This window comes from Brienomyrus brachyistius, chromosome 2, assembly GCF_023856365.1.
Source record: "Brienomyrus brachyistius isolate T26 chromosome 2, BBRACH_0.4, whole genome shotgun sequence".
NCBI classification, from domain to species: domain Eukaryota; kingdom Metazoa; phylum Chordata; class Actinopteri; order Osteoglossiformes; family Mormyridae; genus Brienomyrus; species Brienomyrus brachyistius.
In genome coordinates this window covers 615270-631225 of record NC_064534.1, presented here as the reverse complement: position 1 = coordinate 631225, position 15956 = coordinate 615270, and positions in this window count along the sequence as shown.

Sequence of the window (15956 nt, the reverse complement as noted above, 5' to 3'; positions counted from 1 at the left end):
TAAGGGCCTTGGGGCGCCCAGGGAGCTGGGGGTTAAGGGCCTTGGGGCCGCCCAGGGAGCTGGGGGTTAAGTGCCTTGGGGCGCCCAGGGATCTGGCGGTTAAGGGCCTTGGGGCGCCCAGGGATCTGGCGGTTAAGGGCCTTGGGGCACCCAGGGAGCTGGGGGTTAAAGGCCTTGGGGTGCCCAGGGAGCTGGGGGTTAAAGGCCTTGGGGCGCCCAGGGATCTGGCGGTTAAGGGCCTTGGGGCACCCAGGGAGCTGGCGGTTAAGGGCCTTGGGGCGCCCAGGGAGCTGGGGGTTAAGGGCCTTGGGGCCGCCCAGGGAGCTGGGGATTAAGGGCCTTGGGGCGCCCAGGGATCTGGCGGTTAAGGGCCTTGGGGCGCCCAGGGAGCTGGGGGTTAAGGGCCTTGGGGCCGCCCAGGGAGCTGGGGGTTAAGGGCCTTGGGGCACCCAGGGAGCTGGCGGTTAAGGGCCTTGGGGCGCCCAGGGAGCTGGGGGTTAAGGGCCTTGGGGCCGCCCAGGGAGCTGGGGGTTAAGGGCCTTGGGGCCGCCCAGGGAGCTGGGGATTAAGGGCCTTGGGGCCGCCCAGGGAGCTGGGGATTAAGGGCCTTGGGGCGCCCAGGGAGCTGGGGGTTAAGGGCCTTGGGGCCGCCCAGGGAGCTGGGGATTAAGGGCCTTGGGGCCGCCCAGGGAGCTGGGGATTAAGGGCCTTGGGGCGCCCAGGGATCTGGCGGTTAAGGGCCTTGGGGCACCCAGGGAGCTGGGGGTTAAAGGCCTTGGGGTGCCCAGGGAGCTGGGGGTTAAAGGCCTTGGGGCGCCCAGGGATCTGGCGGTTAAGGGCCTTGGGGCACCCAGGGAGCTGGCGGTTAAGGGCCTTGGGGCGCCCAGGGAGCTGGGGGTTAAGGGCCTTGGGGCCGCCCAGGGAGCTGGGGATTAAGGGCCTTGGGGCGCCCAGGGATCTGGCGGTTAAGGGCCTTGGGGCACCCAGGGAGCTGGGGGTTAAGGGCCTTGGCGGCGCCCAGGGAGCTGGGGGTTAAAGGCCTTGGGGCGCCCAGGGATCTGGCGGTTAAGGGCCTTGGGGCACCCAGGGAGCTGGGGGTTAAAGGCCTTGGGGCGCCCAGGGAGCTGGGGGTTAAGGGCCTTGGGGCACCCAGGGAGTTGGGGGTTAAGGGTCTTGCTCATGACCCCCACCATAAATCTGCATTATTTCACATTTTTTTGTCTGTAAATTAATCAAATAAAATGCTACTTTCCAGTAATATATTTCCTCTTTTAAAGAATTCCTTAAAGTATCGTTAAAGTATCATCTCGTTCTCGTGAAGCCAATATCGTGTCTCATCTCGTGGGCTGAGTTTATCATTACACCCCTACTTATAGATAATTAGTTTTCACTCTAACAGTTCTTCGAAAATTTGAAAGTAGTATGCAATAATGATAAAGACAACAATATGACTATTGTAAACACTGCAAAGAATGTTTAAATGTTTATTCCAAAATTAATAAATGAGTAAAAGAAACCTGAGCATAGCTACACAAAGCAGGTTATACGCGATAATGCGATGTGTCAAAAGCGAGATTCACACTTTTAACTTAAAATCTTCAATTTTCAAGGTGTTTGAGCAAGCCCTAAATTTGCTCAAATTTTTTTTAAAACATTTTCGGATGTCAAAGAATAAAACTATGGGTTGAGAGCAAGAAATTTCAGTAGTTGATCTTTAAGGACCACACTGATGCACCTGTTGTAAACTGTTAAAAACATATATTTTTCTCAGCATCACTTTAGGAGCATTAGCTCTCCAGGTTAATAGTTACACAAATGAAGGCTCAGGATACAGGCTGAATAGGGCTACATCTGATTGAAATGATAAATGGAAAATGTTGCAGTGTAATGCATGTTTTAATATTTACAATATTTATAGTAATAACTAATATATGATCAGGTCAGTCTAGAGTTTTCTCCACTAAGAATTTTGGTCTGCAGCTGCCCCTAGCTTAAAGATATTTATAACAACAACTCTTTCATGTTTTTATTTGCATCGGATTCCGTTCAAAACAGAAGTCTACTTGATACAATTCTGCAGTTCTCCGAAATGGTCACAAGGGGTCGCCAATACTTCATTAGTACATTAAATGGGGCTTTAAGGTAACACAGGCCGGCAAAAGGAGTATTTACAGCTTCCTTATAATATAAACCATACATATATGTATATATGTACACTATACAATGTATGTGTGGGCCTCTGGACCTCCCATGACTCTGAATAGTACAGGAAATAGATGGGTGTATCCTATATTTACAAATCACATTTTTCGAAAGCAGTCAAATGTGAAACTTAAAATAGGGGAACCAAAAATCACTCCCAAGTTTAATGATTTTTTGAAATCCTATCATGCCGAAAGACAAATGATAGGTACATACGTTCCGTTCTTTTTCGCCTGGCTGAATTAAATAAGAAAATGTCCACGATACTTTATGTACACGAAGGCACTTTGTTCCGTAAACTAGGGAAGCTGGCTTACTGTGACAGTTCTTACCAATAATAATGTTTTAGGCAATCGTGTACACAGCAATGCCCAGAGAGATAAGCCAAAGCCATGACAGCCCGCAGCTTTGAACGGGGCACTGGCCCCCAGCCATCCTTGGCCAGCCGAGAACAATACTGGCGGGCGCCGCGCCAAGACCGCAAGTGCTGTCGTACCTGGCAGCTGTGAAGGTGACCGGTAACCATGGAAACGCGGGGGGGGGGGTCCGTTCACTGCGCATGCGCAATTTTACGAACAAAGGCACTTCCCGAAAGTTCCAGTGTCAGTTAACGCCTGTTACTTTGGTAAATACTGACTGTAAATGACCAGACAAGTTTACAGAATTGGAGAAAAACGGCTGTCCACATACGCACCTAGCTGTATATTTAGGAGATAGTTTCTGTTAATTGCCATATTTGCAGCATATTGCTTTGGTAACGTGACACAGATCGTATGTATACATTGCATATTGGCATTCACACTCGTACAAAGCAGCTACAATAACATTAAAAATTAAATCATACATATATGAGGACTACGGTTGCCACCCGCCCCTTTTAATGTGGGACGAAGCAGTTTATTTTCCAATGCAGGACGATCCCGGATTATAAGACACGGGTGACATCCCTAACACTGATGACTAAAGCTAACCTCTTCATAGTCGAGCGGAAATATACGGCTCCACTGTAATTTCTTAGATTTAACGCTCGAGGCAGTAGGTTTTTAAAGCGGTCACAAACGACTGTCGTAATATTTCAGTGCTATTACTAGAACTGTTCATTTTTGTCTCATGTCTCTCCTCCCTCAGTCTGGTTGAAGCTGTAAACCCGACGATAGTCCCCAGTCATAGAGTCAAGTTTCACCTTGTTTGCATTCTCATGCCTTTCTTGATATAAAGAATCCAGAGACCGAGGGGCGACAACATAGTTGGATTATTTTTTGTCCGACTTTAGCCGGCGCTGCACAACGTCATGACGTCACATTACGTCAACCTCGCGAGAGCAAGACGACTTAAGACAGATCGTGCAGCACCTCTTAGCCTGCTGCACAAACTCCGTGACGACACAACTTTGCCCTTATTGGCTGAAGAGTTTAGTCACATGACGTTTGTATCCCCTGAAGTTCCTATGTGTTATCTGCTATTTCTCCCGAAAAGCACGCAAAGTAGTGAGAACTGGTTTTCAGTTAATTTACCTGGTAAAATAAAGTTTAAATAAATGACATAAATGCTTTAATAGTACACGTAAGTTAGTTGTTTATTTATTATTAGTTACTGTAATGTTGCGCTGCTTTGTTTAATCCTCTAGTCTGTGAAGAAGGCATTCAAGTAAGAATTGCGTTATACTCTGTACATAACAATAAAAACTTTGAATCCTTGAAATACATGTTTTTGATCTTTTCCTAGCAGCTATCTTTTTACACAGGGCCACTATACACAATAGTTTATTATTTTCACTGCTAACAGTTTGGATCAGGAGTTGGTTATTGTAAAAGAAGTGATGTGCATGCAGGTGATATTTGTGTAGATTTATCTACATCCTTCTGGCAGTGCAGCCATTGCAGTCAGGTCTCGCACACTATGAGTAGTAGAAGTTGTCCGACTTGGCTGCAGTCAGTTTATACTCCACCCCTGCAGCCGCCAGCAGATGGAGCTCCATGCCACGTCACCCATAGACAGACCTAAGTCCAAGTCCAGCACACCCATTGAATTAGAAAGGCAAATGACACAATATTTTGTTTTTAAAATACTATGACAGTTTAATGACTGTATGACCGTTGTATGCTTGTGTTTTCCGTTTGACTCCTAATGTTTTCATTTTGACTCCTAATGTTTTCCTGTATCCCTGTTCCTTTTTTAAACTCTGAATCAAATGTATGTAGTTGTGGAACTGCAGAGCAGCAGAAAAAGGGAAAGAGGCCGTCATGTAACTGTAAATATGATTTTCGCTGATTGTGTGCACAAACCCACTGGCCCAGATTGTAGTATCACCAGTTTATTTTTATTTGCTCTATAGAACATCTGTGTGCACCAATATGTCTGCATGTCACTGATATAAGGACAAGCAATGGCCCAATGACCGAAAGAAAAGTTGCATTACTGTCTTAACATGAGAGAATGTCTTGTGTGCTACAGTACTGACTGCTAAGGATTATTCCAGTGTACTTTTTCGGGGAAAATACATTACAGAAATATGTAAATGAACTTGCAGTGTCGACTTATCAAGCTCATGAACTAAAGTTTTGATAAACTCTGGCAGGTTTAGAGAGGTGGGTGCATTCCAGGGGTGTCGAAAATAGGGGGAGTGTGTCCACCCTAATATCGCCAGAGTCTGCCCCTTATTTCCCAATTAATAAATAGATACACAATCAACAGCGTGTTCCTTATCTTTCATTATGAATCCGCGCGGTGCTGAGGACAATTTGCTGCGCATTGAGAGCCCAAGGGCAAAACCTAATGAGGTTTCAGACAAAAGCATTTTATCATATGGATCAGTTATCTTTTTAGATTTAAAATGAGCAATATGAGCAGAAAACAGCGATAAGAGATGGCTGAGAGGCTAAGAACGACCTTACGAAAGAATATCTTAGGGATATTCTAAGAACACTTCGGGAAACACGTCAGAGCATTAAGAGACTTAAGGTAGAATTAAGGTAGAAAGACATAGCGCTAAAAATGTTTTGGGGAATGCACCCTGGTTATTTTAGTAATAGCCCACGCGTGTCCCTTGCTGAAGCCCTCATTATCTGTGTATTTTAATGTCTGCCCTTCCCCTGTTCCTCAGTTGGTCGTTGCATTAGTTCTGTTTGCTGTAATTCCAGTGTGTTTGATTCCTGTAGCTGTTTGGTGATAGTTTTCCCCCTGTGTTTAGTTTAGCCTGTTCAGTTCTATTTGTATTTCCTGCCTTTGTTTTGACCCTTTGTGGTCCTTTTGGTTCATTAATTGGTCAGTTCCAATAAAACCTCTTGTCTCTGAGCCGCTTAAGCTCTGCTGTAACGCAAACTAATTTGATATATGCTTTACCAGAATCAATACCCACTGTATTTACACTACTAATGCACCCACCTTTCAAACCAAATGTTACAGAGTGACGATCAAGGCCTGGGTGCCTCAATAATGAGAAATCCTCCTACAAAGAAACTTCAATCAGAACAGGGGAACCACAAACGAAGGTTGTTATTCAGTGTCCCACACTCCAAAGCTGCAGATTTAAGAGATTCATCACTATTTGAATTTACTTTCCCAGGGGGCTGTTTCAATGAAGATGCTGTAAACAAGATACCTACTGTTGAACATCCTCTAAAAAAATACTCCTTGTATGTTATATTGGCATGCTTCCAATCAGAAGGTACCACACCAGCAGATAAGGATTTCTGGAATAGTAAAGTTAAAGGTTGACAAATAATTTCCCTCATCTCTTTTAAAACTTCAACAGTGTTGTCATTGAACTCCATCCAATTCACAGTTTCTAGCTTCAGTCTCATAGCATTAAAGTTACCTTCCTAACATTGTATATTTTTGTTCTGGTCTTTTTTCTTCGGACACTAATATTAACCTAAAATTAACCTTGAACCATGTCATAATCACTATTGTCAAGTGGTTCTAAAATCTCTAATTTTCCAATCCTATCCTGGTTATTAGAGAAAAGAAGATTGAGAATGGCTTCTCCCCTGGTGGGGGTTTTAACAAAATGAGTAACAAAGTAATCCTGTACCAATTCCACCAACCGAAGTTCAATGAGTACTCTTGCCTGTAAGTTTTCTTTTACGTAAACTGCAACACCACCTCCCTTCTTGCCTATCCGGTATCTACGGAACAACATGTAACCATCCATATTTTATCCTTCACTCATCACTCATCCATGTTTCAGTTATTCCTATAATGTCGTAAGAGTCTGATGAAATTAAAGCCTCTAAATCAAGAATTTTGTTTCTTATACTCTTAGCGTTTAAATACAGACCACAAACGGTAGGCCTTTTACAGTGCCCATTTTTAATATTAATTTTGGATTTCCATCTCCCCCCATATATATTCTTAACTAACCTCCCAGCCCCCCAAAATCCCTAGTTTAAACATTCCTCCATACATACGCCTCCCCAATACACTGGTTCCCTTCCTGTTCAGGTGAAGCCCATCTGGCTTGAACAGGTTCTACCTGTTCCAGAAGATCCTCCAGGGCCCCATAAACCTGAATCCCTCTTTCCTACACCACCCTTTTAGCCACGTGTTTACTCTCCTTATCTCAGCTAACTTAGCTTGTCTCACCTGTGGCACGGGAAGTATTCCAGAGAATATTACCATGGACATTCTGCTTCTAAGTTTATATGTGACTTCAATAAATTTTTACTGCTGAACAGTCCTCCTAACCTTGCCTGTGTTGTTGGTGCCAACCTGCACCACGACCACTGGATCCACGCCAGCTGGGGCCAAAAGCCTGCTCACACGCTCCAGAAGGTCCCCAACCTGGTCACCAGGCAGGCAAGACACCGTATGGGACCCTCTATCACGTGTTCACACATAACTGTCTGAACCTCTAATAATTGAATTCCCCACTGCCACAAGCTCCCCCTTCCTGGGCTCCTCAGTGCCCACAGGCCCACCTGCGTGTCTCTTCCGGCTTGAAAACTGGAAGCATCTGAAAGCGGTTTGACACAGTCAGTTCAGGTGATGGCGCCTCTGCAAAGTGTGTAACCCTTTCTTACGTCTATGACCTACGGCCACCCAGCTCTCTCAGCCTCTCTGCCCGTCATTCTCCCCCCGCCCCTCTTGTGCCGTACACACTAGCTACCTAAAAGGCGTACTAACTGTCTCCTCTAACTCTCTTTTGTGTTGAGTGAGTACCAGGTGCTCCTCAAGGTCACAAACCTTGACCATGAGTGAGTCCACTTGCCTACATCTTTCGCATCCAGAAGGGCAAACATCTTGCAAACACGACACTGAGCTGCCCATCATTAACTATCTCATGATGACCCCAACCCTTATACCCCGCTCACTATATTTATACAGAGTATTTTGTAGTTTGTTGTGAAGTTATGTGGGCAGAAACACCGTTCACGTGACACCCGCAGCTGAACTCAATTACTGTCAGTAACACTCGCATTGTTTATTAACGAGGACAGACAAGCACTCACGCCTACCAAAAAAAAAAATCTAACAATAGCCACCCACGTAACCGTACTGGCACACAAACACTCAAATATACTTCCAAATAATTCCAATAAACCACTTCAGCAGGCACACAGCACAACACAAGTACATACCACGTGTACACCACTCCCTTGCAGCTCACTGTCGGTAATACTCACGCTGTTTATTAACAAGGACAGACAAACACTCACACAGACTGAAAATAATACCCACCCACATAAACTGTACTAGCACACAAACACACAAATATACTCCCAAACAATCCCAAACAACTGCTATAACTGTGTCAAGACTACTCTCCCTCAGTTCAGCAGTAACAGCAGCCTCTGCACCACCTTCCCTACATGGGTGTTCCCTTGGCCTGGTCCAGCCGTTTGGGTCCTCAGCAATGAGGATCCTGTGAGTCGGAGCACCCTCAGGGAAACACGCCACATGGCCATAGTGCCGTAACCGACGCTCCCTCACAGTGCAGCTAATGTGCATCACAAAGCAGAATATCCAGTCTTCATCTCAGGTCACTGCATTATGTCCATGTATGACGTTAAAGGGCATCAGGCCCTGCAAGCGGTCCTCCAACTTGCAGGGAATAATTTGGGGGTTGGTGACAGGATTCTCACTCCAACCACTGTAAAAACTTCATACAGCTATGACAAAGGAGACAGGACTCTCCTCTGCTCTCTGCAGGAGTAGCTCTGCTGCAGCCGCCCACGGAAAGGCGACACGCATGACAATGGGGATGGGGAAAAGCCCTTGGGAGCCTCATCTTTGAAGGAGATTAAACCGCTGGTGAGCCAATGGGGTCGGACCTATTGGGGATTAGGAATGGGGTGGTGCTGAGGGATCGCCTCTTGTATGGCAGCACTCAGGTCCTAATTTAAGGCAGCCCATCTGGGTAGGCGTGTGGAATGTCATGTCTCTCCGGCATGATGACCATCTTCCTGTTCCATCAGAGGAGCTTTGTAAACTTAGGATTTCAGTGGTCTCTGATGTATGCAGACCGGGGAGTGGCCGGATCTCTGTAGATGGGTGTACCTATTATTGGTCTGGTCACTCTGATGGCTGCTATACTCAGTGAGTAGCTGTTGCTGTGGCAGATCGGCTCCATCCGATGGTGTCGGACGTCACTCCTTTCAATGAGTCTAGGCACACTCTGAGTGTCTTGTCTGTTTTCATAGTGTTTTCATCTCCCTTGTTGAGGGAGAAATTTTATTCCTGACTTTGCTTGGGGGTTGATGGGTGCCCATGAGGTGACACTCCTCTGGTCACAGAGATCACTGATCCTGACGGAGCTGGCTTTCAACATTGTGTCACCCCCATGGGTCTGGCAACCATAGCGAGAGGGGCCTCCTGTTCCTTGACTTTGCAAAGAGTCAGGGGCCGTGAATTGCTGGATCCTAATTCCAGTGCCATGAGCTGCAGTATTGGATTTGGTTCTCCAGTGCTGGTGGTGCTGCAAAGGAGATCGATCACATCCTCATGGACAGACCCCAGAGGCTCCAAAAGAACTGCAGGGTCTACAGAAGTGTCCAGTTTGTGAATTCTGACCACAGATAGTTGCTGCTCCGAAGATTCAGCTACTAGTAGAATGAGGCTGGACTTAGCCTATCCTTTCTAATGAGCTTGCATGCAGTCTGCTTCCAGAGGCTGTAGAGCATCTGTTGGTGAAGAAAAATCCATTGATCTTGACTTTGCCAATGATGCTGTAATTTTAATGGAGTCATTGGAGGGTCTTATTAGCTTCTTGAGAGACTGAGCAATGAGTCTGAATGCCTGGGTTTGCGAGTGGCATTCATGTCTCTGGTGACTCATCCTATAAACTCAGTAGATAGATTGAGGAAAAGGGAAGGGTCATGTGGTTACTGGAAAGGAGCATGTGGTGCCCCAATACCTTTATAAGAGGATGAAGGTCTGAGCCTTGAGTCCTGATGCTCCCTGTTTTTGCCGGTGTATGATTAAGTAAGATTAACATGCACTCTGCAACTCCCACTAAATGTTCCTTTATCCATCACACATACAGATACACACAGTGTAGTTGTGTGTCTGGGAAGATGACAAAGGTCTTCATACATTTTAAGAGAGCAACATCCATGTTCATTTATAATTACTCTATTCAAAGTGCAAAGGGTAGAATAAATGGACTAGTAACAATAAAACTAAATGAGACAGATATGTCCAGTAAAAGTGTGGTTTAAGCAATGGACTGTGGGGGACAATGCACAGCACTTAATGTTTCAGCTTATATATTTCTGTCCATCTTTATTAATAATTACACTGTTCATTCACCCCCAGTGAGTGTATGCAAGTGACGGCTACTTCAATGTAAAAACATTCAAATATTAAGTAAAATTGAGCAGTAAAGCACTCCGAAGAGCCAAGGCGTGTGTGCAAGGCTTATCAACTGAAACACTAAGCCAATATCCTGTTCCTGCAGAAATTGCCTGTTTTCATAGATATTAACAAGATTTTGCACACATAGCGAAAGGGTTTGAACTGTAAGAATGAGTGATGTGCATGTTGGCCAGTAGGCATCAAAGGTCTGTATAGTCTGTCTGGTTGTACAACCATTGCCGGTGGAAGGGACTGTTGCTTAAACTGTCAGGCTGTTGTCAGGGACCTTGTGTAGTGCTTGTGAAGAAAGGTGGCGTACTATGTCTGGACCAGCTCAGGAGTCAGGAGTCTTTGTTAGTACATTGCATTAGACTGGCCCCATACCACACTGTCTCCAGCAGCCCAGGTTGCCCAGTGTCCACAAGCAGCCCATCTTCGCAGCAACCAGTGAGGACGCACCAGGACTTCATTTTAAACTAAGGTGGGACTGTGTTTATGTGGTTGCCCAGACAGTTTTGTGTGTTGGTGACTTGACTTCCATGTGCTGTTTGCATTTACATTTCCCAGCATGCTCCACTATAACTAAATAGCCCTTGTCTAAATGTTATTGTAAATAGCTGTGCTGTGTTCCTGAAATGTACCGCGACTTACCTGTGTATGTACATAATCCTTACCTGCTCCTCCCATGTCACCGTCCTTCCTGTAATCACCCATCATGTGTGCAACTCACCATTTAGTGTGAGACCTCTCCAACATTTCACCTGTGTCTGTAGGCTTAGTGGCAGATTAGTGAGTGTAGGCACCCTATTCTGTCCCCATACCCCAAACTGATACAAAAGATAACTATGAAGCTATTAAATATTAGTAACTATAAAATATTTTCTGCAAAGTCAAAGAAAATGTGAAGCTGTATGACATGAGAGGAATCAGAACATCAGAAAAACAACCAACCAGCAAGTTTACAGTCTTACATCAGTCAAACGCAGCCAGAACGAGCTCAGTAGAGACCTCACTCATAGATACCTACTCTATGTAACTGAAACAGACTGTGCATACAACTGGTCTCAGTAGTGGAAGCCTTAAAACATTACACTCTGATTTAGAGAAGTACCTGTTCTATATGTAGTCTTTAGATGCTTTCCTTCATCAGGTGCAAACAATTACTGCTACAAGTGGAACAAGGTGTGATGGGTTGGTCGGTGTTTTGACTGTCAGTGCTGCTGACTGATCGGCGTTGGCGTGTTTGGTTCTCCCGGACATAGCATTAACAGCTCCATTAGCAATTCGCTCAGGGTTTGGTCTCTGGATGACTGGACGATAATTCAGCAGACTTAAAATAATCAGATTTGTGATGTTCTGGAGCCAATCAAACTGTCATGTTTGTGCCCCACTAACACATTATTTGTCATTATTTTTGATAATTACTGACTCTAAGAGAAACGGGGTACACATACATATACTAAAGAAATACACAATGGTATAAAAGAGAGATACATTTAGAATTGGTTTCACTATTCAGTTTTAACCAATCACCAACTCCAAAATAAATAAATGACCAATAAAGGACCATCTCTAAAAAAATATTAATAAAAAAAAAAAAAAGACAAGACAGCCCAGGGGCATAAAGGAAGTTTACTGGGGTCGTGACCTTTTATGTTTGGTTTTGAAGGAAGAGGGCTAAAATACTTGGAGCTATAGCCCAAGCGATCGCACCTAACGATGCCCATGAGAAAGCCAACAGGGCGTCCCCTATCACTACGAGCCCATAGGCTGCAGCCTAGGCAAGCCTGATCATTAATCCATCCTTGTCTGTAGTAGTAGCAGCAGAATTCTCTCTTTCTCATTGGTTGTGTTGTGTCCTTTTAAGCACTGAGAATAAAAGAGTATTGTCTTGTAGTAAAACTGCCTAGTCTCTTTCCTTTCAGCATGTCTGGTTCTGTGGGGTGCCACAATATCTTGGTCTATTGTGGGTACTCAGAGACTGTACTGAGTGTGACTGAACGGGTGGATTTCACCATATTACAGCCTGTACTTGCTTGGCAAATGGTTTGAAACTTATGAACCATTTATTGCTGGAATTTTCCATTTTTGTGGACCATGATAAACCATGGATAACTGAAACCATGGATACTGGGTCCCACTGTACCTTACGAAAGCTGCAAACATACAATAAAATGCTATAAATAAAGGATAAAACAATACCAAAGCTGCAACCAAATACTGTATCTTTCATTTATTAACATGCAGAATGCATCACCTTTAGTTTATATTGGGTCTGCCTAACTCCTGAGCAGATGCTGTTCACAAGGCCTCTGGGGATTGGCACATTGCTAACTAGTTCTTTCAGCTCTTAACTCTTAAGTTTCGGCACAATTAGAATCAGACACTCAGTGAATTTTAGGTGTTATGACTCTCATAAGACTTGCTGAGTAACCTCTTGAAGCGAATGTGTGGAACTTGCTAACTTGTAAATTGGCAACTATTTAGTAGTGATGTCCGATTCTTGAACAAGTTGTTCTTTTGAACCAGTTCTTTTCAGTAAACCGGTTAAACCAGAGAGTCAGTAACTGAATAAGCTAGTATGAGCGAGCAGGGGAGTTAGCAAGACATATGCATCCTACGGTCAGCTATGCACACAGCACAAATACAACAGATTAAGCAATGCAGAGGGGCACTGAAGGCAATATGGTTACAGATTGTCTACAAGAAGCAAATTTAAGTGAATTTTAAAAGTTTGCGGTATGCCTTTAATGTTAATTTGTCAAAAATCTTTTGAGTTTTAGAATCTAATACTTTGACATGAATCTACAAAAAGTTCGATTCTCTGTTGAGTTCGATTCACTGAAAAGAACCAGTTCAAAAAACCAATCCGTTCATGAATCAGACATTATTATAAGTAGTAATGACCACAGACCAAACTTTAAGGGCCTGTAATAAGAGTTCATTTCAGATCCTCTTGGAATGCACTGGAGTGTAACTGGCACACACGCAAACAGCACACGCTTCATCTGGCAGTGAGTCACTGTGTCTCAGGCTAAGCTGTGACTATTCATTTCTGTAGTAATTTAAAGTAAAAGAGGTTCCTGGTATCAGTTTTTAGCTGAATACTGGTTGTTTACCAGGAACTGCAGACTTCCCCAAGCAGGAGGTATGGGGCTTGTATCCTGGTTGTCAGGGAGTGGGGGCCACTACTGTCTTTAAGGTAATAAGATTGTACCAGCTTTATACACCTATATATCATGTCAACCAGTATTCTTCTAAGGTTATTGATAATCATAATAAAGTTAAGTATTTCTTTTGATATTTTCAAGATAAGATATTCCCTTTAAGAAATGTTTTATTACTTTGAGCAGGCAATAGCATAGCCCAAGAGCTGCCCCTATACCATATAAGGAGGACGTTGAGTAGGTTTGGGGTATGCGGTTTTCTTTCTTCCTTGTTTGCCTCTTCGGCCTTGGATGGACAGGACTGTGAAGTGCCAGTGAGGCGCTACATGTGTGATCGCACCCAAATCGCATGATTGAACATGCATTGAGTTCTGATCACTCAAACCACATTCGGAGGTCGTCTGGGACGCATATGGCCACATTCTTATAGCAGTACGCATGTGAATGTGTCCCAAGCTGCACTGAAGGACCGCCTACTCAGCTGACATCCTCGCATGGCCATAAGTAGCTTACATAAATACTCATTATACACGTGAGAGGTATTTGACGTATGATTTATGTCAGAACGTATGTCAGTACAGAATGTGTGTAAACTGCACTGTGAATAACAATGCACCTTTTTTTCTACACCACCAAAAACGAAGTTTGAATCTGGAAGTTGGTTTTATATCAAACTGTCGTGACCCATTCCCATGGAAACATTGTCAAAGTGCACATCATTGTTCCACCCAAATTCTGGAAAAAATAATTGTGTAAGAAATGATTCATTAAAGATGTTTTGAAATTTACACAGATCATATATTTAATGTGCACTTTGATGACGCTTCCTTACTTAATTCAAAGCTGCTCCACTCTTTATTAATATTAGTGAAACATGCCGGTAAAAATTACATGAATGCTGAATTACAGCATGTAGGTAAGAATGTGCATTCAATAGCCTTGAGCATGAATATGTTAATAGAAACACATAATAATAGTAATTGCTTATATAGTTTTATATTGGTCTGTCTGGGGGCTTGAACTCCCACTCAGAAATTCAGTCCCACTCCAGCCCTGACTACTTCCCTTCTTTTACTTCACTTGCTCCAAGTCAGATATATAATTCAGCGTATCAGACAAAACAATGAACATCTTCAGTGAAATTTTCACTAATTTTGACCTTCATTGGTTATGATTAAAAGCCAAAATATTATCATATGGCAACAACATAATGCATTACAGACTGAACCCTTTGCCCTTGAATAGAAAAGCATTAGCCTGCCCTGGGTATATCTGTGTACATTTGTACTTTGTTAACACGATGTAAAAATGCATGTCTACAACGTGAAAAATTGAATTTTACTGTGAAATATCGTTCGATTTTTTTAAGTAATCACATTTGCATTCTGTGAAAAATATTTCATAATGACTAATGAAAATTACAAAGTTATTACAAAATGTAGTTTAAAGATTATATGTATATGTATAGCTTCTGATTTCTTCTTATTATTATTTTAATGTTTGGCAGATATTGCATACAGAACTGATTTACGTGCTTATTTAAGTAAGTTCCGGGAAAGTGAGATCCGATTAAAAGCGGTCAGTCAAGAAAGCATGTGGAGATGCATGTTAATGCCAGGTGTGAATGGATATATTTATCGCTGTCCACTTGTGATCGGATCACCCAGGACGCATGTCAATACCAGGTATGAACAGGGCTAAAGACTCTCGGTTCCAGTAATATCCGGGCAGACAGGACAATCAATTGAAGTGTAAACTACTGCAACATAAAAAGCATATCTAGTTTTTTGTCAGGGTCAGCGCTCGTCTGTCTGAGCCTTTCATGTCTCCTCCCCATTTGGCCAGCAGGTGTCGCTGGCCATCCTGTCCTCTCCCATTGTCAAAGTCTTCCGTGTGTTTTCCCTGCTCCCTAGATGATTGCATGGCTCAATGAACTGAGTGTATAGCTACCTGTAAACCCTTCAGCTGTGTGTTAATATCCCGCCTCCTCTGTTTTTGTAAATTTTGTCTCCTAGTGTTTCATTTGTGTCAGTATTCTAGTTCCTGTGTTTTTGTGATTTGTATTCCGTTTTGGTTGCCTTGTGCCCGTGGTTGTTTTATCTGTCTTTTATTTCTTTAGTTTAGCTTCTGTTTCCTAGTTTGAGTTTCATGTTTTTATTTATTAGTTTCACCTGTTGTGCGTTTACCAGCCCTTGTTAATTGTTCTCACCTGTCCTGTGTTATTCTTGCATCCCTCTGTATTTAAGTTCCTGCCTTAGTTCAGTTCCCTAGTGGGTCATTGTTGTACGGCAGTTGTATTTCATGTGCTTTTCAGTAGGTTTTTGAGAATGTTAGAAGTTTCTCTGTGTTGTTCAATTTTTGTATTTTGTTCCTCACCTGCCTGCTGCTTGTTGCCCTGACTTTTTGTAGTTAGTCTTTGTTTTTTCCTATTTTCTTATTAACCCCTTGTGGTCAGTTTTGTTTTGTAGTGTTCCTTGTGTTTTCAGTTCTTTTAATAACCCCCCATGATCCCTGAGCTGCCAGTGGATCCTCCACTTTCTTCCCAGCCTGCACCTCCTTCCCAGCCTGCACCTCCTTCCCAGCCTGCAGCTCCTTCCCAGCCTGCAGCTCCTTCCCAGCCTGCACCTCCTTCCCAGCCTGCACCTTGCTTCGCCCCCATGCTTGAACTGTCTGAGCTTGACAATTTTTTTTTCTTTTTTAAAAAAAACCTTAACAAAAGCGAAAAAAGAGCTACAACGTGTTGCTTTGAAACATTTATTTATCACCAAATATTACACTCTCTTACTGAAAGAG